General features: G+C 39.7%; 1 long non-coding RNA gene across 5 annotated transcripts in view; it reads right to left on the reverse strand.

The window, feature by feature from the left end:
- LOC116668564 overlaps positions 1–23,686 on the reverse strand; it is a 211,401-nt gene that overhangs the window by 139,097 nt on the left and 48,618 nt on the right. For 3 of the 5 annotated variants that reach the window (XR_004325707.1, XR_004325708.1, XR_004325709.1), the window contains exon 2: positions 6,293–6,352. This is a non-coding gene — a long non-coding RNA (uncharacterized LOC116668564). Of the gene's footprint in view, positions 1–6,292; positions 6,353–8,157; positions 8,210–23,686 lie in introns of all 5 variants that reach the window. The other 2 variants (XR_004325710.1, XR_004325711.1) reach the window with 1 other exon arrangement.

The following is a 23,686-nucleotide window of genomic DNA, read 5'->3' on the forward strand; positions in this document are numbered from 1 at the left end:
GCACTTAGTAATCATACTTGAAGGAAGCATTTTATACACATTCCTTTTTAAGTTCAAGAACAAGACAGAGATACATTCTAGTAAAGAAATGGTTTATGTCATGGCCAATGAAAAAGTCAAGAAGAGATGAGTTCCAGTTCTGGTTATCACGGAGAAGCTGGGATCCTATGCAAAAAAACTATAACAGCTGGTCAAAAATAAAACTCTCCAGACATAATCCTTGAGAGAAGGAAAGTACACAAAAAAATCCATGGAAGTCAGAAGACAGTAGGATGACATCTTTATAACACTGAAATTTTAAAACCCTGTCCACCTACAGTTTTATACTAAGCGAATGCATCCTTCACAACTGAAGCCAAAATAAAGATGTTTTCAAACCTATAAACAAACTAACCAACAACAACAACAAAAAAAAACCTCCAAGAATCTGTTGCCAGGAGGTATACACACAAAAAATAATGAAGAGAAATTTTCAGGGTGAAGAAATATGTGGCCAGATAGAAACATGGGGCTGTAAGGAGGAAGGAAGTGCACTGAAATGATAAATATGTGGGCAAATAAAAATAAATATTGACTCTACCCTTTCAGCATGTTCCCCTCTTCGGGAGATGCTATTCTTTTTTTTTTTTTCCCTCCCTTAACGGAGGTAACGAGCATTGAACCCAGGACCTCCTGTGCGCCAAGCACACACTCTACTACTTAGCTATACTCCCCACCCTCCTTGACTCTTTAAAACAACAGCAATAATAGTATTTTGTGGGGTTTATATGCAAAAGTAGATTGTATAACAAAAATAGCACAAGGGAGGGAGGCAGTAATAGAACTTGAATTCCTGTAAGCTGCTTTTATTGTTTGAGAAATGGTAAAACACTAATCTAAAGTAGACTATAATGAATCAAAGATATGTATTATAATTTCAAGTGCAACCAATAAAATCATAATAACAGATGATATAACTGAAGAGGTAATAGAGGAGAAAATGGAATAATAAAAAATACTTGTTAAACCCAAAAGCAAGCAAGAAAGGCACAATAAATGGCACAAAACAAATGAGAAAATGGAAAGCAAGTATCAATATAATAGGTATAAACCCAATTATATCAGTAATTAGATCAAATGAAAATGGCACTGAAAATACAAGAAGAGCCTGAGCATCTTCTAGCTAGCGCCAGAAAGTGAGGCAGTGCTCAAAAAACAAAAGACGGAGGCACAGAAAAATTACAGTGGCCAAAGATGGAACAATTTGAGCAACAAAATAAAATAACGTGTTTTTATTTTTATTTTTTGCCATAAAGCAAGCTCATTAGCTAGTCATAGTTCCTTGCCTGATAAAGAGATCAAAACTTTCTATTTTACAGGGCCTGAGCTATTAACAGTCCTGTCTTAACTGAAGTGTTATAGTTTTCCATTGGCTTTCTTTCTGAGGGCTGTGGGGAATCAGCTTTATTGGGACATAATTCACATACTATACAATTCAGCCATTTAGAGTGTACATCTCAGTGGTTTCTAGTATATTCACACAGCTGTAGGACAACCACCACAATCAATTTTAGAGTATATTCATCATCCCCAAAAGAAACCATGTACCTACCAGCAGTCACTCCCACTGACCACTAAGTCTCAGCCCTAGCTAAACACCTAGATGTGCCTTTTCGGGGCGTTTCATATAAATGGAGTCACATAACAGGAAGGGGTTCTGCATGTCTAGTTTCTTTCACTTAGCGTGATGTTTTCAAGATTCATCCATGTTGTAGCATGCATTAGTACCCCATTACTTTTTATGCCTGAATACTATTCCATTCAGTATAAAATATATCTATATCTATATCTGTATCTATATATCACTTTCGTTTGATGACTGAGGATTGCTGTGCATGTGTAAAGCTTCATGACTTTGTGAGTCAGAGAATATCCATTCAGGATGGGCAGATCAGGTCACATGGGAAGCTTGGTAGTCCATGGTCAAGCATTCAGGCTAATAACAAATCAGATACCTGTTTCTCAAAAGAGTAGCTGTCTGCAGAGAATGACACAGCTTTGCTCCAAAATCCTACAGATCTGCACTGTAATTCTCCTATTAGGACCTGCCAAAGTTTCAAACAGCATCTCTGTCTGCCACAGACACTATAGGCATCATGGAATCTACTGAGATATACGGGCAGAGTGACAGAGAAACCTACACAGCAGACTGGACCTTTTACAGAGCCCACTCTTTCCTGGGCCAAGTTAAGAATGGAAGTTGTTCTAGATACTCTGTAAATGGATGAGAGCTGTATATTCAAATGAGGTAGATATTGCCCTTAAGATCCAAAGGGACCCATTAGGGTTTGTGCCTCTTTCTTACTAATAGGAGAACCCAAATACAGCAACTTGGTCTCCACCTTGGAACTATATTTCAACATGACCTAGACAAGAAGTCAGCAGGCTTTTTCTATAAGAGGTTAGATAGTAAATATTTTAGGCTTTGTGGACCACATACAGTTTCTGCTACATATTCTTTGCTTTTTAATAATCATTTAAAAATATAAAAACTACTCTTAGCTCACAGGCCATATAAAAACAGACCACAGTCCAGATTTGGCCAGTGAGTCATAGTTTGGGACTCTGTTGTAGACCACCAGAACACTAATAATGTCTCTGAGGTGGCAGATTTCTGAATTTTTCTGGGATTTATTTTACACCTTCAGGCATGCAAGTGTCTTACCAAGGCATCCAGAATCCCTGTTACTGTCTGCTCACCAGGTCTAATCAACATGATATCCTCAGCACAATGGACTAGTGTGAGGTCCTATGGAATGGAGAGAGGATGGAGGTCCCTGCAGACAGGCTACGACACAGGGCTGGAAAGTTGAGCATATTTGTAACAGCAGCTACAGTTGGAGTCTATACATGATAAGGTTTATGATAAGTCACAGTAACTTTCCTAACTCTGTCTTCTACATGGGACAAATAATGAGTTGAACAGGGATGTGGCAGGAGTCGCCACCCCTGCATCTTTCAAGTCCTTGATGGTGGCCTCATCTCTGCAGTCATCCAGGAATGAAGTATTGTTTTTGATTCACTATTTTGGAAGATGAGTAATTAGAATGGTTTCACTTTCTTATCATGTAGCTCACTCTCCTAAGGTCGTGGAAACCATGTGGAGATTCTGCCAGTTGCTGAGCATGTCAGTTCCACCTACACATTCCAAAACTGGGGAATAACCACAGGATGTTCAATGGGCCCCCTATGAGACAAACCTGAGCCAAAATCCCATTGATCGCCTGGTATTCAGAACCCCCTACTTGTGGCTTAGGAAGCTCTAGGAACCGGTGTCAGCTCAGAGTCAGTATTTAGTAATTCATGAGGAGTGTGATTATTTTCCCTTCCTCAATGCATAACCACTCTTGCAAATGCCCACGAGTTCCTTTGGAGACAGTTGGGAGGAAGTGTCAATATTTGGCTATGTAGAAGGGTCCCTCCTCAAGAGGACTTGGCCTCTTCTTCATCTAAGGAGTTCTAGACTTGTTAACTGGCTCATGTCTTGGAATTAACTGAAAAACCACAATTCTTTTTGGTGATTCCAGTCAGGCTCCTGTACACTGGACTCGGAGCTTTTTGCTTATATAAATTAAGTAAGACTTTAATTAACAATCTGTAGTACTTGAGTGGTATCCCACAAAAATGTATGTTGAAGTCCTAACCTCCAATGTCTATGAATGTGAATTTTTTGGAAGTAAGACATAATTATTATAATTATAATAATTATATAATTAATTATGTTGCAGACATAATTAAGATTTATGTTAAGATGCAGTCATATTGGAGTAGGATAGGTCCTTAATCTAATGTGACCTGACATCCTCATAAGAAGCAAAGAAGAGACACAGAGACCCAGTCACACAGGGAAAGCTCCATGCGATGATGGAGGCATATCAACAAGCCAAGGGATGCCAGATTGCCAGAAACACCAGAAGCTAAGAGAAAGGCACAGAACTAGATTCTCCCCTCAAGCCCTCAGAGAGAACATGGTGCTGCCAACACCTTCATTTCAGACTTCTAAACTCCAGGACTGTGAGGGAATACGTTTCTGTTGTTTAAAGCCATCTACCAATGTGGTGTTTTATTACAGCAGCCTTAAGAAACTAATACACTGCCCAACTATTCCAGCCTAGAAATGCCATAAACAATTAGTTAATGTTGACGACCTCTGTGAGTAAGACCACTGCGGTGATTGCTTTTGTTCTGTCACACATTGTGGTAACAAGCCCACCTTATTTTCAGTGGGTAAGTACTCTAACTTGGCTCCTACCATCCAAGATCCCATCATTTCTATTGAATTCAGGAATGAAAACATAAGTAATCAAATAGAAACATGCAAAAAGGATATGAATAAGCTGATGCAAACCTAAATGGATTGTTAGTAGAAGTATAAATAGTTTTAATCATTCAGAAAAAAGTTCAGATATATCTCATATCTCAGTATTACCGCCTCAGAGAAAGTATTCCCCACGCCCACGAGGGGGCGCACCTAAAGGTTATCCACATAGCACTGCTTACAGAGGTACGGAGTTGGAGGCAACCTAGATATCCTCCATTAGGGAAGCACATAAATGACTTTTTTTAAATAGAATAAAAGTGTGGATGTATGCTCTGCAATACAACACAGCAAATCTTGCTGAATTTTCTTGCTACAATAGACCTTTACCTGACCTTTTCACTCCACAGCTCTACTACTACTTTAGTTCAGGTGATCTTTGCACCTTGTGAGATGACTACGACAGCCTAAAAATGATCTCCATGTTCTACTTTTGAAAATTCCTATCTCCTTTAAATGTAGTAGGGAAAATGATCTTAAAATGTGTCAGTGTTCCCGAATAAGAACATGATCTGCCTCCTCATTGATTCAAGTCTTGTGTTATGTTCTCAAAAACTATATGGTTTTCTTCACTTATTCAATTATGTATTGATCCAATAAAAATTTATTGCTCACCTATCATGTGTTTAGTCACTGTTTTCTTGGCACTGAAGTATAAAAGTGAGTAAGACAGTGAAAGCTTTCCACCCTCAAGGAAAGTGCGTTTCAGTAAGAGTTTTAGATAATAAGAAAGCAATAAATAAATACCAAATGCAGTGTTAAGAAGTCTAATGTACTTTGAAGAAATAAAGTATGGGGCTAGAGACTTAGGGTCTAGCCAAGGCAACTACTATTTGAAAAGGTCTATACTTTCCTAGTTATTTTATATTTTTCCCTAGAGAACGCAGAGAGCAAAATAATACTTCAAAAGTTATCAGTATTGGGCTCCTATAGATACACTATTTATATAAAAATCCACAAAAGGAAAATTCAGAGAGCAAAAATTAACTCTAAGACATTAAAAATTATGATAGCAGAAACAGAAAACCCTATAAATATGTTGGAATATAATTTCCAAGAAACCAGAATAAAAAGATAAAGTGATGAAAAACAGGAGATAAAAATAAAAAATAGAGGGTCAGTACAGTCAGAACAACATAAAAATAAAAAAATTCCAAAAAAGATAACAGAGAGAAAATACTAGAGGACAATTATCAAATTAATAATAATAATAACAAAATATTCAAAATGCAGGAAGTGACTCTCTGAATTAATGAACCTACCAAGTGCTTGACACAACGGCTGGAAAAATACCTTATACTATGTCATATTGGTATGAAATTTCAGAGCACTGAACACGTATAGAAATTTCTAGAAGTATCCAGGGTGGGTAGGGGGTAGAACCAGTTTACATGGTTTGTAAATATATTGTAGAATGGTTTTACCACTAGCAAAGACTTTGGGAACAATTCAGTAACGGGCTCATAGAAAACTCAGCAAAAGAAACTACTACAACTACTACAAAGAAAACTGTTAAATTACTAGAAATGAATGTTATTGTAATACTTCACGACTTCCCTCTAAGCAATATCCACAGTCATAAAGATGTAAATACTAAACACATAGTATAAATGTGCTGTAACGATGGAGAGGCTGAGGTAAAGGAAAGAGCATAGGTGAGGGTTGGTGAAGAAAGAATATTAAGTCCCTGTTGGACGTCAATAAATAATACTTAAAACTAAAAAGAAAAAAAAGAAAACATAAATTAAGTCAGAGAAGAGCAGGTTAGAGCCCAACATCACATTTTTTCTCTTTCATCTCACTTCCCACTTGCCCCCTCCCCACTAACAATGAATCTGGTTTGAAGGTAAAAGACCGAAAGTTAACTACTGATATAACCCTGATTTTTGCTCTACTTTCATTTTCTTTGGATTTTAGAAATAAGGAAACTCTCACCTTAGATTTTCTTCAGCTTCTCTCTCTGTTTATGATTACTTTGCCAGTGATGTCTTCTCTCTAAAAAGGAAATGAAAAGTTTTTACCAATTTTTTTTTAATATTCCACACATCTGATGACTTCATGTTACACATAAACTGTCTCAATATCTTAGACATTACAATCTTTCTCTTGTCAAATTGCTGAAAGCAATCTTGACATTGAGGATCCTAGAGTAACGCCTGGTATATCAGAGATGCACAGTCACTGGTGGTTATTGTTGGTAATGAAAGGGAGCAGGACCCTGTGGGCCCCCCAACCCCTGCCTCTTGTTCATAGAAAAGCTGAAGTCTCCCAGGCTCCATGAGTCTTGGAAGAAGAGCAGACTCCAGCAGTTGATGAAGACAAGCCTGCAGGCACTGGGGATGGCAAGGACTCTGACCACAGATCATACCGATTAACTGAGATTATTCCTTCATTTCCCTATAAAAATTTCATTGCTAAATAGAATCTTTGAAGTTAGCTTTTCTAGGGGGACACGTGGTCCACCAAATTGCAGACATTCTGATTAACAGCAACTTTCCTTTTTTGTTACCAAGGCTGTTACCCTCAGGATCATACCCCAGCCCCTCCCTCAAATAGAAACCAATTAGTCTCAGATATCTAAGTCTCAAGAGACAGCTGCAGAGAAGAAACAAAAACTGGCTAGAACCCACGGAGTCCAAGATGATGGTGGCTTTGACTTTCATTGGACCTTAAGCCTCATTGTACGTTCACTGTAATATATTAGCATGCTAAATGACACACCCACCAGCGCCACGACACTTGCCACTTGCCATGACAACCACTGGAAAAACCCAGACCAGGACTGAAACGCTTGAACAAGAACTGACTGGCTCCATCACACCCAGAAGGAGGACGTGATGGCAGAAGCCCCCCATAAAAGTCCACGTGGCCGAACCCCGGTAGAGCTGTCTCTACCAGCCAGCTAGGTTTACAGTTCTCCTCTCGAGTGCTTCCTTTCCTGGCTTTTCTTTCCTTCACCCCGCTAGAGCGCTTTCCTTCCTTTTACTCTTTGGAGAAAAAAACAAAGCAGTTTTCACTTTGTCCCTCTGTCTCAGCTGTGAGTTCTTCCCAGCAGGCAGGCCAGGACCCACACTTTGAAGGGCCTCCTAACTTAGGGGTCTCACTACCAGTAACAGCAATAGCAGTAGTACCGCCTCTAGTCCTCGTCTGACTTGCCGGGTTGGCAAAACTGCTGCGTGTCACTGTGTGTGTAAAGTGTAACTGACGGACACAATGTGCCTTGGACGGCATATGCGCTCAGTAACTATTGGTTGAATGAATAAATCAATATACATGGGAATGAGTGCTAGGTGCTGGAGGCTTTTTTCTATAAAATTGACTGGCCTATTTACACTGCAGTGATCTTTCTGGTTAGATTTCTCCCCAGAGAATTCTATCTTTATTTTAATTGAAGAGCAGTTATAAAAGCTAATTGACTGTCTGCGTTTGCAGGAAACTATTCCTGCCTCCCATCAAACCCAAACCCCAAGGGGCAATCAATATTTAGAGGTTTCCCACCTATGCCAGTAGTTTAAGAGAAGTAAAGCAAAGATTAATGTATATAGCTTGTCAGATATGTACTTAAAGCTTCTTTGTTTTTTTTTTAGTAATGAATCCAACTCAGGCAAGTTGGTAATTAATGCTGTAAAATTCAGCTCAGCAGAAATTCTATTGAAAAATGAGAACAACATAATACAGAGCTCTACTAAAAAAATGGCTATCCAAGTTTGCCATTTTAAAAAAGTAATTCAAAGCTCTCTGTCACTTAAATTAAAGTAAAGATATAGGCACATTGTATTGTATATAAACACAAAATTTACCTCCCTTTCTTTAGAACAGTACTCAGTATGGAGATATTGGATGTATATGATGCTTAAGAAGAATGTTAAAGGTATTTTGAGGGCAAGGTATCAAATTAGAGACGGTGAAGAAAAAAATAAGTAAATTTGCTACATCTAAAGGCATAGTATATTTATATATTTAAGAGATAAAAATATGCAACATACTTTATTAGACCTATAATTAGAAACACAGTTATAAGAAAAACAAGTTAATAATGGACTTGGAAGAAAATCTTTACTAATTTCCAAATGTCATTTTTTAAAAATGTTATCAAAATCAACCTGTTTTTTCTCCACTAGGCAAAAATAATCGGACAGGAAAGAAACAGATTAACACTCTTCTAAAATTAAATAATTCCACAGACATATTCATTGCAAAAACATCTTCCTTTATCTAAAAGTTTATGTCAAATAGAATAAAAGTATGTAGGAGACAGATTTTATCCAATAAAAGAGGATTACTTTAAACCCAGTGTAGACTAATTGGTAAGCAAGTACAATATAAATATGGGTTGGTATGGTTCAAATACTTAAATTTTAAGAGACTGATTATCTTACACTTTAGCCTTCTTCGGCAGTCACTTAAACTTGTAACTGCGTGTTTGTGTATTTCTATATGTATTACTAAAATATTTTACAACAACAAATTAGGGCAATCAGGAATTTAGAATCAAATCTAGATGCAAATACTTTCATATGAAAAAGCACAAGTGGCTACAGTTGAATTGATGGCTTATTTTACACAGTATTTCCTGGATTCTGGTTCATTAAAACTAAAGTTGGGCCCAACCTGAGTTTCACTAGTTCCAAGTTAAATTTTCTAAGTAGTATTGGTGAGCTTTTCCTAAAAACTAAAAATGAATGCAACCATGCCTCTGTGAACAAATCTGGCTCCATGACCTGCTGGTGAGGATTAGAATGGCACTTGGAAGCATATCTGTCAGTTTCAGTCCACACACTTCAGTAGCTTTTCTTTTCACTGTGTGATCAAGTCAAAATTTGAAAAAGGCAGTGGTCACAGCTTTCTGTAATATGATCTTATTTTACTCAACTCAAACACGAACCACTGTCAGAAAGACTCAGCTACTGCCCTCACTCTCACCCACAACATCACTCATCCTCCTTTCCCCTGGCACCCCCAGTGGTCAGTGCTCAGCCAAGATGCTCTCCACCCCTGTGGTCATCCAGCAATGATGACCAGCCCTGACATCTCTCCTCTTTTGGAGAAACTACAACTTGTTCTTTATTGTCCACTGATTGATAACTGTCTTTTATGTAAAATATATTAAGTATATACTTATATCGCCAAACAGAAATTTGAACTTTTGCTTCTCCTGTGTCTTGTATATATTAAGACAAAAACAATAACAACCAAAACAACATTGTTGTTACTTTTCCAACTTGATAAATATTATAATTTTTTTCCTTTATTTGTTGACAGATTATTCCTGGTTTCTGGTGTGGGGATGGGAAAAAGCCAGAACCCAGGGAAGGAGATAGAAAGGTACAGTGAATGCATCGGGAATGTCAGTTTGGCTTGAGGGCTTTGAATGAATATTTATTCACTCATCAAACATTTATTTAATGCCTCCTATGAACCAGGCATTGTGGAGGGCTCAGAGGTAAAACACTGTACCTGCCGGTAAGGAGTTCACATGCTCACGTCTCTTGGGTGAGATAGCAAGAAATCAATATTCATAACCTAGTGGGATAAGCACTGTAATATGAGTTTGCATTGAGGTGATGGGAACATAGGAAAAGGGAAGCAAAATGAGTCTAATTGGGAAAAATGTCTCAAAAGACTCCTGGAGGTGAATTTGAAGCCTCCAGGTAGGAGTTAGCTAGTCTCATAGGGGAAGCTCACTTAAAACAAAACGGGGAGCATGTGCCCAAGAATAGAATCTGCAACGTCAGGAAAATACGGGATGTAGTCAGGGAACCACAAGCAGCTCAGTTATGGCTGGAGAGTGGAGTGCTTTCAGGGAAACTGGGAGGGGAAAAGTAAGAGAGTGAGACAGAGCCCACATTACTGCACGCCGTGGCATTCAGATCGGATCCCAAAGAAAACGGGGCCACTAGAGGATTCTAAGCAGGGCAATGGTGTGATCATATTTGCATTTAGAAAGATCGCTCTGACAACTGTGCCAAAGACAGATTGGCGGGGAGGAGTCAGAAGGCAGCAAGATGATTTAATAACCCAGAAGGGAAGTGATAAGGGGCTGAACAGGGAAGAGGAGCAGTGAGGACAGAGAGGAGAGAGCCAGTTAAGTAACAATAGAGTATGAAACGGACAGCAGTCAGTGACACTGTTGTGGAAGTGAGAGCGGGGAGCCAAGGCTGACTCCCACGTTCGCGGCTGGAGTGACAGTACAGGTGAGAGTGAGTGCCATCCAACGAGAGAGAAACTCAGGAGGGTCTGGAAGAGAAGTTATGAAGACATATTAAATTTGCCATGTCAAGGTTGAGATGGTCATTTCAACAGTTTATTAGGATATACGTGCCTTTGAAGACAAAAGAGAAATTGGGGTGGGGTCATCAGCATTTGTAGGGTAGCTGAAGCCAGGCTGTGAGTGAGATTTCTCAGGAAGAGCAGAAAGAGGGCTGAGAACAAATCCTGGACAATCTTAACATGTGAGATGATAATGAAAGGAGAGAATACGAAATGAATGAACCAAGAGGGAAGGATGTCAGGCGAGAGGATAGAGAAGGAAGGAGAGGTCAGTTACATCAAACTGTCAAATTCTGCAGAAAATCAGAATAATCTAAAGACAGAAATATTGCCTATTTGATCTGGCAATTAGGAAGTCATTGGTGACTTCGGTGGATCAAGGTAAGAATAGTGGCAGAGACAGAAGCAGGACTGCAGTAGGTTGAGAAAGAATTAGTCACAGTGGACTTGGACTACGCTTTTAAGAAGCTTAACCAAGAAGGCCCATGTAATCTTGCAGTAATCCTGTGTAATCATGGAGGGAGCAGCTTCTCAAATGGCTCCCAGTGATCCCTACCTCCTGGTCCCCACACCCTGTGTGGTCTTCTTTCCTTTGATGTGGGCTGGACTTGCTCCTAATGAATGAAATATGGTAAAAGGGATGGGATGTCAATTCTTGGATAAGGTGACAAAACCCCTGCAACTTCTGTTTTGCTTTCTCTCTCTCCCTTACTTGCTCTGGGGGTAGCTGTCTGCCACCTTGTGAACTGTCCCATGGAGAGGCCTATGTAATGAGTAGCTAAGATCCTAAGTCCAACAGCCAGTGACGACCTAAGGTCCACAAGAGGGAACTTGGGGAGGTTCCTCCCTCAGCCTCAGATGAGACCACTGCAGCCCTGTATGACACCGTGATTACAGCCTTCTGAGAAGACCTAACCTGCATCCAAATTCCTGACCCATAGAAATTATGAGCTAATACAGTTTTTTTCTTAAGCCACTAAGTTTGGGGACAATTTGTTACACATCAATGATAATAATTAATACACTGTTATGGTCTGAATATTTGTGTCCCCCCCCACAAATTCACATATTGAAATCCTAATGTTCAGTATCATGGTTTTAGGAGGTGGGGCCTTTGGGCAGTGCTTAGGTCATGAAGGTCTTCACAAATGGGATTCATGTTCTTAAAAAAGACCCACAGAGCTCCCTGGCTCCTCCAGCCACGGGAGGGCTCAGTGAGAAATCAGCAGTCGGCAAAGCGAGGGAGGGATTTCAACCAGAACCGGATATGCTGGCACCTTGATCTGGGCATTCTCAGCCTTCCAAACTGTGAGAAATAAATTTCTGACGTTTATAAGCCACCCAGTCTGTGGCATTTTGATACAGCAGCCCAAATTGACTAAGACACACATCTTCTGAGAAAAGAGGATGAACATGGAATGGTTAAGTGTATTAGAAATAAGAGGGTGCCCAACAGATAAATGCCTTAGAAGAAATGACAGGAGGAGAAACAGATTTTCTGTGATTTAAACAGGGAGGAGAAGGAGGTAGGCAGTAGCTATTTCCTAATAGGCTCTCTATCCCTTACAACCAAGTGACCATTTACTGAGAATGGTGAAGTTGTAGAGCAAAGTCTATAACTATAGACAGAGTAAACTGAGTATTAAAACATTTCAAAAGAACATAGAATCAATGAAATTTAAAGAATGATCAATATCAATATAATAAATATGCTGTCAGTAATAAAACCGATATTCTATTTCAGAGGAACAAAACATTAATATAGTCTTCCAAGAAAGCAAAAATAAAATGTGTTTGTATATTTACTGGAAATTATTTTATTTCTTTTCTAAGAAAAAAGCCATTCATAAAGACAGAGACACTAACGTTCCCCAACACAGGGGCTGGCACGTGAAGGGAAGATATACTGAATGCTTCTGAATTGAATGCTTGATGTTTGATCAAGTTGGCAAGAACAATGATGCTGGGCATTAGCTAACGATAGGGGCTTATTTCCACTCCAGGAAAGAAATGAATTTAGCTTAGCTCATGTCTAGGATCTGTCTAGACTACACTATGGCTCAAAGGAAAGATGGTAGGTTCAGACCACCACTGGCCACAGTAAAAGCCAGCTCCAAGCAGAGCAGGCTCAGAGTTCCCTGTTCTGCCAAGAGGTGCTGCGTCACGGCAAGTCAAGCTGTAGGTATTTCCAGCCTGCACCACCAGCTGTACCCACACACATCCTTAGCCAAGGACAACTGGGGTCTGAGACCTTGCCTTCACAATTGGTTTGGTATCTCAGGAATATTGAGAAACCACTTGGGAAGATGAATACCCCACTTGTGATGGGGCCAAGCCTCACCATCTCAGAGAAGGGATGATGCTACCTGCCGAGGGATGCTCTGCAGGCTTGTATGTTGTCCCCAAGCTTGTTTCCAGACCCTAGTGTGTCACCTACCAGTCATCCCAGCAAGATTCACGCCAACGGATGTCTGAGTGTGTCTGTACTAAACCTAAATGCGCTTGCTTTAACTTATGGACAATGGATAGAAATCACTTGGAAAGATTAAGTATAACAAACGAGCATCCATAGAAACAAGAAGACCACTAGAACAGAATATGCCGTCAACTGGACAGAAATTCATCTTTTCAGTTTTATTGCTGTAAACAGGCCTGTTTTCCAACTACTAAATCACATAAATATCAACCTATGTTCACGTTTCTTCTGAAAGAGAAAACAGAAACGGTAAACAACAAAGATGTCTGTAAAAATGACTTTGAAACAGTGAAGTGTGTTTCAATGTCCTTTCCTTGTGCCAGTTAATGTAAATGCATATAAGGAAAATTTTATCACGTGTATGCATCACTTCTGTAAGAATATTGGGGGAAAGTAATTGAATCTCATATCTGTCACATATTAAACCTTATAAGGTGTCCATGGGCTTCACCAGCCACACGTCTGTCTATTCCAATCAGGTTTCCTTCTGAAACAGGTTCCCTGAGGAGAGAAGGGCTGAGCCAGGGCGCCCAGAGGGAACAGCCAGAATGGAAAATGTCACATCAGCAGTCCAAAACCCAATCCAATCTCCCATGAAGAATACTATTTTGACTTAACTGGTTCAATCAAAGTAGTAATCCTGAGGTTCTGCATGTGTTTCTTGTGCTTTACAATTAAAGAAAGGTTACAGTTAAGACACGGATTTAAATGTGGATGGGGAGAAACCACCATTAATTTTGCCTGCCAAAAAAATCAATAACTAATGTTTTAACCTTTCTCTCTCTCTCCTTCTTACTCACTCTTTGGCTTAAGAAATAAACTCTGTGTGTATTCTTTCCTATGATTTATGGGCTGGTTTGAAAACTTAGAAAGTCAATAACCCTTTCAGACAATCCTGTTAGGAAGATTATCTGACCCATGAGGCAATCAGAGCTCAAGCTTCCATCAAGGACTTCTTTTTGTCATTCTCAAATCCTATTTTCTTGTAATGATTACCTACAATTACAAGGAAACTGCTCACTATTGGAATGTAAATTCTCAGAACTAAAGGTATTTACAGTATTTTGGTGTGACATCAGTTTCTCCAACAGAATGTATTTGTTGATATGTATAAATAGGAGCTCACTGCACCCTAGGCTGTTATTTCTAATAAAAATGAAGAATAATCTGAGTACAGGGAAGGGAAGGATGGACTCAAAGACTATGCTCCGTTGAGATTTGTCTCAGGGTCTGAGTCAGAGAATAGCAGCATCACAGCCCTCTTGCTTTCACTTTAGCCCTCTTACGTTTTTAAAGACTGTTCCTTGAAGTATTGTCCTTGTTAAGACATCGATCTCCTCCCACTAAGATTCTTACAAGTGGTAATAAAATCATTTTCATCTCCCTTAAAAAGGACCAGCCAAGTTTTTATTACATTCATAAAGACTGCTGTCCAGGTAACTGGACACCAACTGCACATCGACGGTAATGACAGGCAAAGTCAAATGGAGCTGGCTTAGGAGACCAGACCCTCTATCTGGTTAAGGACGCCAGTCCACTTCTGTTCTAGAATTCCAATGAGTCACAATGGTTTCTCGCATCGTAATCTGTTTCTGGTTCAGGAAAGGTTATGGAGATTTCCCTTCATCTCTATTTCTTCAGTCCAAGCTTCTGCTAAACTAAAAATCTCCCCCATCTCCTTGTACATGTCCAGGAAGTTTCTATTCATGAATTCTTGTTTAATCTTCAGTTCTGCTAAACCCAGGGCCATTGATTCTTTTCTGGGCAGGCAGAGAGGTCCCTCACCTCTGCTTACTGACAGTGTCTCTGACCTAGTTGCACAGAAGTGTCAAGCAATTTTAAAATACAGCAAGTAATCTAAAGGATGACATAGATACATACACGTACGTGCATGGACCAGCTCTAGAAGGGTGCACAAGAACTGGATAACAAGTGGCTTTTTCCGTAGAGGGGAATTGGGTCATTCAGGATAACTGGGCAGGAGGGAGACTGACTTTACACTGTTTCCCCTTTTGAGATGTTTGAATCATTTTACAATGTGTTTTCTTAGTCAAAGAAAAATGTATTTAACAGTTCAGAGGGAAGAATAATGTAGAAAAATGCACGATATAAAACAGTGTATATACTATGCTTCCATTTCGATACACAAAAGTATCTGTGTATATGCATGGAAAATTTCCAGAAAGATACACAAGAAACTTGATATTGGTTAATTCTAAGGAGTGGAACTGGTGCTCTGGAGTGGGTGAAAGACACTTCTTATCCTGAAAATTAATTATAAAAGAAAATGTAAATATAACATGAAATGGGGTTGGATTAGGGAACAAGCAAAGTATGATTTTTAATCTAGTAATTTCTAAAGGACCATGTGCTCTTGAACTGAGATAGTATTATTTAAATAACCAAAGCTTCCCTCCCAACACACACACACACACACACACACACACACACACACAATGGAAAAGTCAGAAACAAACTTGACTTCCATCTTGGCTTCACTGAGGAAATGAGGATGATTTTACATCTTATCAGTAAGAATGAGCTGTCCAAGCAGCAGGTCTAATTTATCACACATCTAAGCCATGTTATTAACAATGTGTCAAACACAATCTGCTGCATTGCCAATGCTACATGAAAGAAACATAATTCTGGTTTCCAGTATCTATACTGGTCATGTATACAACATGTTTCCTCTTAAGACACCTCTGAAGATTGCTTAAAACAGAGGCACCATTTGCAGGCCTGAATCTGGAGAGTTACTAAGAGAAATGAGGGGAAGAAGTCAGCCCACCCCACCACCCTGCTCTCTCTTGGTGGGAAGTGGGGAGAGTGCCCACGGGGGAGGTACTCCTCTGCTGTCCTGTCCCTGTTTTCTTCACAACAAAACCACTCACCTCTCCGTGGGCGTGTCAGATACAATCGGAGAATGAATTAGGGAATTCCAACGCGTGCGTGAGTGTGGGTGAGTGGGTGTGTGTGTGTGGGGGGTCATTCTTCTTGTCACATTTGCTTTGTGTTTGTGAACAATAACAGCAACAATAACAAAGGCAATATAGGTAGTTATGAACAGCCTGCATCAGAATAATCAGTTCAGTGTTTAAAATGCAGATGTGTGTTCTATCGCTCTACCCTCAAGGCATATTAAATCACCCTCCCCCCGGAGAGTGCCTTGTCCTGTATTTCAAACAAGCTCCCCAGGCAATCCTTAGGTATATAGTTGTCTGAGGATGAGGGATCTAAAACACAAAGGCAATAGCTGACACCGATGGGATGCTTTCCACTTTCCAGTTTCTGTTGCCACCATCCTTCCTGCAAACCACCTTCATTACCCACCTGGGCCATTGCCCTGGCACCTCATCTGGTGTCCCTGATTCTGCTTTTACTCCCCCACCACCAATCCACAGCCGCACAGTCTTCAAAGGTAAGTCATTTCATGTGACTCCATTCCTCAAGGTCCTCTAACGGCATCTCTTCCTTCAGAATAAAATCCAAAGATTTTCCCATGGACTACAGGACCCCGTGTGAAATGGCCTTTCTAACTGTCTTTTTTTCTTTCTTTTTTGTTCTTAAAGTATAGTTGATGTATAAGAAACAGGTGCACAATATAGTGATTCACAATTTTTAAAGGTTTTACTCTGTTCACAGTTATAAAATACTGGCTACATTCCCGAGTTGTACAATGTATCCTTGCAGCTTATCTCATACCTGATGGTTTGTACGTCTTATCCCCCTACTCCTGCATCACCCCTCCCCCTTGCCTCTCCTCACTGGTGAACACTAGTTTGTTCTCTGTAACTGTGAGTCTGTTTCTTTTTGCTATAGTCTCTAGTTTGTTGTTTGTATTTGTTGAGGTTTATGTAAATGACCAGGTTGATTTTATTTTAGCTGTCACATCCTTCCTGACTGCCTGCTCGTGGGCTGCAAGCTCTGGCGTCAGATGTAAAGGCACCAGTCTTGCAGAGGCTGCTCAACCAGCAGTCAGTCACAGTTGCAGAAGCTCAAATCCCAGTAACAGAGCCCTTAACAATTAGTCCTATTTTTCTGACTGAATCCTGAATGATACATTAGCTCAGTAAGTAACAAAACAGGGTTGTAAAGTGGGCAAGTATAATGGTAAGATTTGGTGGTTACTTGGGTGGAATATCAACCAAATGATGTCTTATCAAAAGTGCTTATTTCTAAACAGCCATTAACACCTAGTGCCAGGATTTGCATCTCAGCCTCTGCTGCCCCAGCCCCTGCCTCCCTCCCTCCATTGCTCTATATCCTGCTCCCTTCTGTCTCAGGGACCAGAGTGAGCCTGTTTTGGAACAGCTTCTTCCCCAAACAGGAAGCATGAAATATGTAAAAAGAATCAAGGCAGGGAGTTGATGGTTAGGGAAGCACTGTCAACAGCATGGGGGGCAACCATAAAGCAGCCTCCTCTGACTCCCCACACAGCCCCAGAGACACACTTGCCTCTCCAAGTCTGACATACCTCCCCAAGCATTTGTATGGCAGCAAGAGTATTTACTGTGCATGGAACCATTTCCCAGAATTGTTCCACTATCATTTCAGAGATGTATGTTCCCACAGAAAACATTTTGGCCTTAACACAGAAGAAAGGCTACACTTTATGAATCGTAACATTCCCATCGAGTGGGCTCTGGACGCAACTTTAAACCTTGATCACAGCACTTTGAGAAACAATGAACAGATATGGCCCTTGAAAAAGCAAATTCACATTTTAAATGTCATCAAATCAAGATGTTTCTGACTCTCCTAGCTTTTTAATCTACACATAAGTCATCTGGTAGAGCTTTCAGGAAATGTGGCCTCTACCTTCCAGAGGAGCCTCAGGGCAGCACACAAATTCTATTGTGCAGATGACATGGTCCTGCTTGCATGAGAACAACTCAATGTATTTTTAAATTTGAAATCCCAAATTAGTATTTTTGAGCAGACTCTTTATTACCCAAATGATTTGTACTTAAAAAAAAATGTATTCTAAAGATTAACTCTATATTTTGCAAGAGTCTAGGTGGGCTCAATTTTTTCTCTAACCATCTTCTTTGTTAAATTTTTTAGAGAAACAATAATACGTACCTATGCAATACCTACAATGCTGCATGCTCCATGCTGAGTTTGCCCTGTTCTCCTACTCATTCTCACATTGGCTTGATGAAGTAGGTATTATTGTCTCTAACCAGCACCAGGTCATTCAGTGGGTTCCTCAACCCTAAGTCACTCCGACTTCATAATTTATAATCTTGGCCCCTTCTCTAAATCTACCAGCTCTTTTTTTAAGTTCTGTGTTACAGAACTTAAAGGCTTTCAGTAGCATTTGAGCAGGACTAAAATTGTGTTTTACAAAATTTGGTTTGACTCTACCTCCAAATATCCTCCAATAGTTCTGCCAAGCTGGTATGGTCTTCCATATGGGTGAGAATTTTATTTTGAAAACTTTAAAATTTATTTTATATAAAAATTCACCATTGTTTTCTTTGTGTCCAGAATCTAAATTATATGGCCATCTTTTCAGTCAAAAACAGGGAAGAACTATACCTAAAAGCACTCAACTTATAATTTCAATCTTCAATCGCTTACTAGCCAAGTCTTAACAAAAACCTCCCCCAAGAAAGCGAGATTTCTGATGATTTAGCTAATGTTACTTTTCTCCATTGCTGAGCTCTGTGCCTATAAAAAGTCAGAGCATCTGAAACCTTTAACCTGGATAATATTACTTTGATGCCTTATAGAAATACTTCTACAGGTGTACAATTTTCCATTGTCTTTATAAATATTAGAAAAGCCCTTTGTATAACTTTTCTATATTTTTATAGAAATTATTTGCTATTTGTATATGCCTGTATTTTTATTATACTGTTTATTTACTAACTTAACAAATATCTTTTCTAGAGACTACATTTATTATTAGAAATATAAAGACAAAAAAATAGACACATGCTTTACCTCTTGGAGTTAATAATCTAACTGGCAATTTTTTAAAAAGTAAATGAAATAAAATATAGTACAAATTACTTAAGATTATGTAATGAAAAAAGTCTATCATTTCTGATGAATTAATACTCTTTCTTTTATTAAATAACAGAAGTAGTTAGAGTCATCGTGCGCTCTTTTCATCTTACTTCATTATCTGACAACCCATTTTGTGCTCACGTACAGCAATTTCCCTTGTATGCTCTCATCCAAGCATTTCTCATTTCAACACATCCTTCTTATTATCTCAGCTCTGTTCTTTCACCCTTGTTTCAATGGTTTTATTGTTTTAGTGGCTACTTTTTAGACAGCTCTTCTCCTTGCCTCCCCAACCTCTCCCCTACACACACGGTTAGGTGAAGCCTATTTCTTTAGCCAAAGCTGCAAAGTGCTTTCAGAATCAAGATGGCCCAGGACAGGAACGGACCCAGCGTATCTCTGTCTGTCCTTGGCCACTGGAGGCTCTGCTGAGGGAACGGGGTTGCCGCGACTCTGTCTATGCAGGAGAAAGTCTCACTGGACTGAGAATCTAAGTCCTTGCTGCACCACTGCTCTTCTACGTTTTGGCCTTTCATCACCATTCTGGATAAATCTTACAGTAGAAACAATGTACTCCACTTAAGGTAGTTCTTTTCCAAACAAGGCTTTTCCACTCATGAAGAGATAGCAGAATTAGTACACAGAAACACCTGGAAAAAGGTATAACTAAGAGAATAAAATGTAGAAATACTTCCTCTTTTGTAACATGCAGCACACATACTCTCCCACAAACCTGCTCAAAATTAACCAAATATTCATCAAAAATCCATTAAAATTATTAGATCTAGTTTCTTAGACGTAATTTCCCCCTTTTTCTGTAATTTCACTTGTTGCATGACATCTAAATGTTCAAGCCATGACCTTGAGTTTGCCATGACTCCAGGGGATGCCGTGTATGGAAGACCCACGTGGAAGGAGTGTCCACTTACGACAGTAACAGCGTCCTGGCTGGTCCAGCACGGATGCTCTGAGTCTTGCTATTCTTTGATCTAACAGGCTAGACGTCTGCCATCATTAGAGTGTTTAGTTTTGACTGAGGCAGGAGACAGGAGGCTTTTCTGTTAGGCTGTTTCTTCATAAGTACCGGGCTTGGAGGAGGACGTGGGAAAGAATCAAAAGGAGAAACTGAAGGGGCTGTTTTCATAAAAGATTTTGGAGGCTAGAGCATATGGATGGGCACAAGACTGGTTCCCTCAGGGGTCCAGAGTCCACTTGGGCCAGATCGCTCTGAGGACCCCCATGAGTAGAAAGAGCCAGGCCTGGAGGAACACTGAGAGGGATGGCCCTGGAAGAGACCGTCCCCTCCCAGCTGCTGCACCATTGACAACGAGGTGAGGCTTTCGTCAACGGGCTGGCTGTGGCAGCCACACAAAGTGTGGGTCTCAGCTGGGGAAAGACTCTAGCAGTGAGTCCCGGTTCCACTGCACTCGGTCGTAGTGACCTCAGGCCAGTTACTTAACAACAACCCAACTCTGCCTCCTCACGTATAAACTGAGGCAAATAATGGTACCTGCATCGTAGGCTCCACCAGAAGATTAACTGCGATAAGCCCTTGTTAAGCCCTGACCCTGGTACTATCTGGTACAAAACAAGGACATGACAATTACTGACTATTAAAACAAAAAAGAAATGCCAAAAAAAAAAAAAAAAAAAAAAGGAAGCAGAACTGGAGAGTACGGATGACTAAACGCTGCGCAGCTGTGAGTGATACTATGGGATGGGGGGGCTTTTAGAGACAGAGAAACTTCCAGGTGACAGAAAGGGCTAGTTTCCTGTCAGTGGGTTTAACAAGAACCCATAAGGGTATCCATACTAATAAATTATTGATACTGATGTTAACCTTAATACTACTATCAATACTGATACTACTTTATTTGTTCCCTCATGGAATTGGTGGATATTTGGATTACTTAAGATCAGTACGAAAAGTTTATTTTCTATATTTAAAAGACTGGTAGTTAGAATTTCATATGACCGATTTTAATCATATTAAATAGTCAGCCGAATTCATTTATATAGCTTCTCATTATCATGGGCTTTTACGCCTCCTCTTGGCCACTGAGATGCTCCTTAAACTTGTCGGTCCTTCAATGACCCTTTCTTTCTAGTTGCAATTCCAGGACCCTCTCCCAACGCACTTTAATGCAGGGAACATGTGTCTACTAGACTAACTGTAGACTGTGACTCAATAGTTTTCACCTTCCAACTATCCCAGGAGGTCATACAGAAGCCCCATCCACTTCCCATATTCTACTGGCTGTATCATTGGGGAAACCAAACAAACCTTCAAACTTCTTACAGTTAGACTGTAACTCCCAGTTTCCTAGAATCCTAATAGCTTCCTGCTCTCTTCTTTTATTTCTGAGGCTACATCTTGCTACATTTGGTCTCTTATTCAGGTTTCCAGCTGTCTCCAGGTAAAGAAAGGCTAATAGAGTTTAGCGTACAAGTCAAAACCAACAGACTGGTGATAGACACCAGCCAAGAGAAAGACCCTGAGGTTTTATCAGGGTTCGGGGGAAAGAGCACAGGGATAAATGGAGGAACTATGTTAGGGACACAGGAAGCCAGCCTGATGGCCCAGGTGCCACATCTCTGCTGGCCCCGCCTTGCCTACAGGGATCCTACCTCTGTGAAGACCCCTCAGCAGGTCGAGGCTGAATAATGCAATCAGAGCAAAGGCCTTGCACCAACCAGCACCAATGCAAGTGTCTAGTTTGTTCTTGTTGTTTTTATATTTCTAGAGACTTCAGTCAGGATGACTTCCATCTCTTTGGCTTCTATGCTCCTCACAGAAAGATACCTTCTGAAGCATTTCCTAAAGTACAGCAAAATTTGGGTTTCTTTTGAACTTGTTCTGAGATTAATCCAAAATGGTAACATAATGGCTAATTGTATTATATAACAGACCAAACCCATCATACTTTGTATCCAATATGATGGGAATTTTATCAAACACATAAAAACAAATGTACAATAAGAGATTGTTCTGATATACGCATATCAAGACAAATATTATATAGACACTAAACAAACTCCACATCACCATCCTTGATAATTTTACACCTTGATCATTATTTCGAGAACTTTACAGTTTGTAATGTTTGTAACTTTATGTGACAATCACCTTTAATTATAAATATTCACAGTGATATTGTTTTAATCTCCAGCTTAACACAAAATTATCTTTCTTGGAAGCATGAGATTATCTCCATGGTTGCGGATGGAGAGAGTTTCCTAAATGCTTAAGTTTTTCAAGAAGTACGTGGCTGTTGCCACATGCCAGGACTTCCGAGTAAGCAGGGAAATTGAATACAGAGTCTATCTTCCCACTTTTAAAATCATATTTAAGATAAAAGTAAAGCAATAAAAAAGAAGAAAACCCATGAAGACAAAGATAACGGGAACAGAATCAGAACATGTAAGAGATATAAACAAAATCTAGAAGTTGGAATACAGATTGAGTGGTAACAGACTTCCAATATCTGAAAAAACTACAATCTAAGTCTACAGTAGGGGCAACTAACAAGAAGCAAGATGACGTCCACCTTACAGCCCTTTGAAACGCTCTGGAAACAGCAGTAATAAGTCCTAAAAGGGCAGGGGCAGGGGCTGAATACAAGGATGAGTTGAAAGACTGAATAAATTTTTAAATGAAAAACTGACCTTCTCTGTTGCAATTATCTGTTTCTCAATACAGCTGAAGCCTAGAGGATTCCTCTCTGGAGAATTAACCTGAAAGAATCTGGAGTTGTTCGTAAGAGAGACAGCTAAGGGCAAAGAGGCGGGATGATCCTAAAACAGGGACATCACATGAATGTTGACATTCTGAACCGCACGCATTCAGCAGCCTTCACCACCCAGCTCCCAGACAGCCAGAAGCGGGATCTCCATGTCCCTTAAGCAGAAAGCTGCAAAAGCTCACCTGCCCGTGGGAAAGGACCTGCAGAGATACAAAACCCTGGGTCCCGCAACAAAACACCTGGGCTACAACAAATCACCCGATATTCAAGGTCCACAGTTGACAAGGTGCACCCAGAAACATCAACTTCCTAGTAGTACTGTTTATGTCTATTTTAAACATGATCACTGGAAAGAACAAAGCCAATAAAAACAAAGAAAAAGGAAAACTCTAACACAGCAAATAGAACAGAAAATAACCTTTTTAAAACCATAATATTCTCAGACATTTAAGAGAAGAAATTGTATTCTGGGAAGGATGCTTTTTAAAAAGAATTTTTCAGAAAATAAAGAGTTCTTGTGAAATAAAATTAGAAGGCAAAAATTCAATTCAAAAAAAGCTGAAAGTCATAATTTAATAAATATCTCAGAAAGAAGAAAAACTTAACAAAGAGACAAAATACAGGAAAAAAGGTTAGATTAGGACTTCCAGTACTAGACCAGTAGGAACTCCGGAAGGGAAAAAAGAGTGAAAACAGAGGGAAGAAAATGATTAAATAAATATTTCAAGAAAATTCCACAAGATTGAATAAAACAAATTTCCAGTTGAAAGTGCTCAGGACAATTAAAAAAAAAAACAAAAAAACCTTGTCTTCCTGAAAAGG

Source organism: Camelus ferus, chromosome 14 (assembly GCF_009834535.1).
Source record: "Camelus ferus isolate YT-003-E chromosome 14, BCGSAC_Cfer_1.0, whole genome shotgun sequence".
NCBI lineage: Eukaryota > Metazoa > Chordata > Mammalia > Artiodactyla > Camelidae > Camelus > Camelus ferus.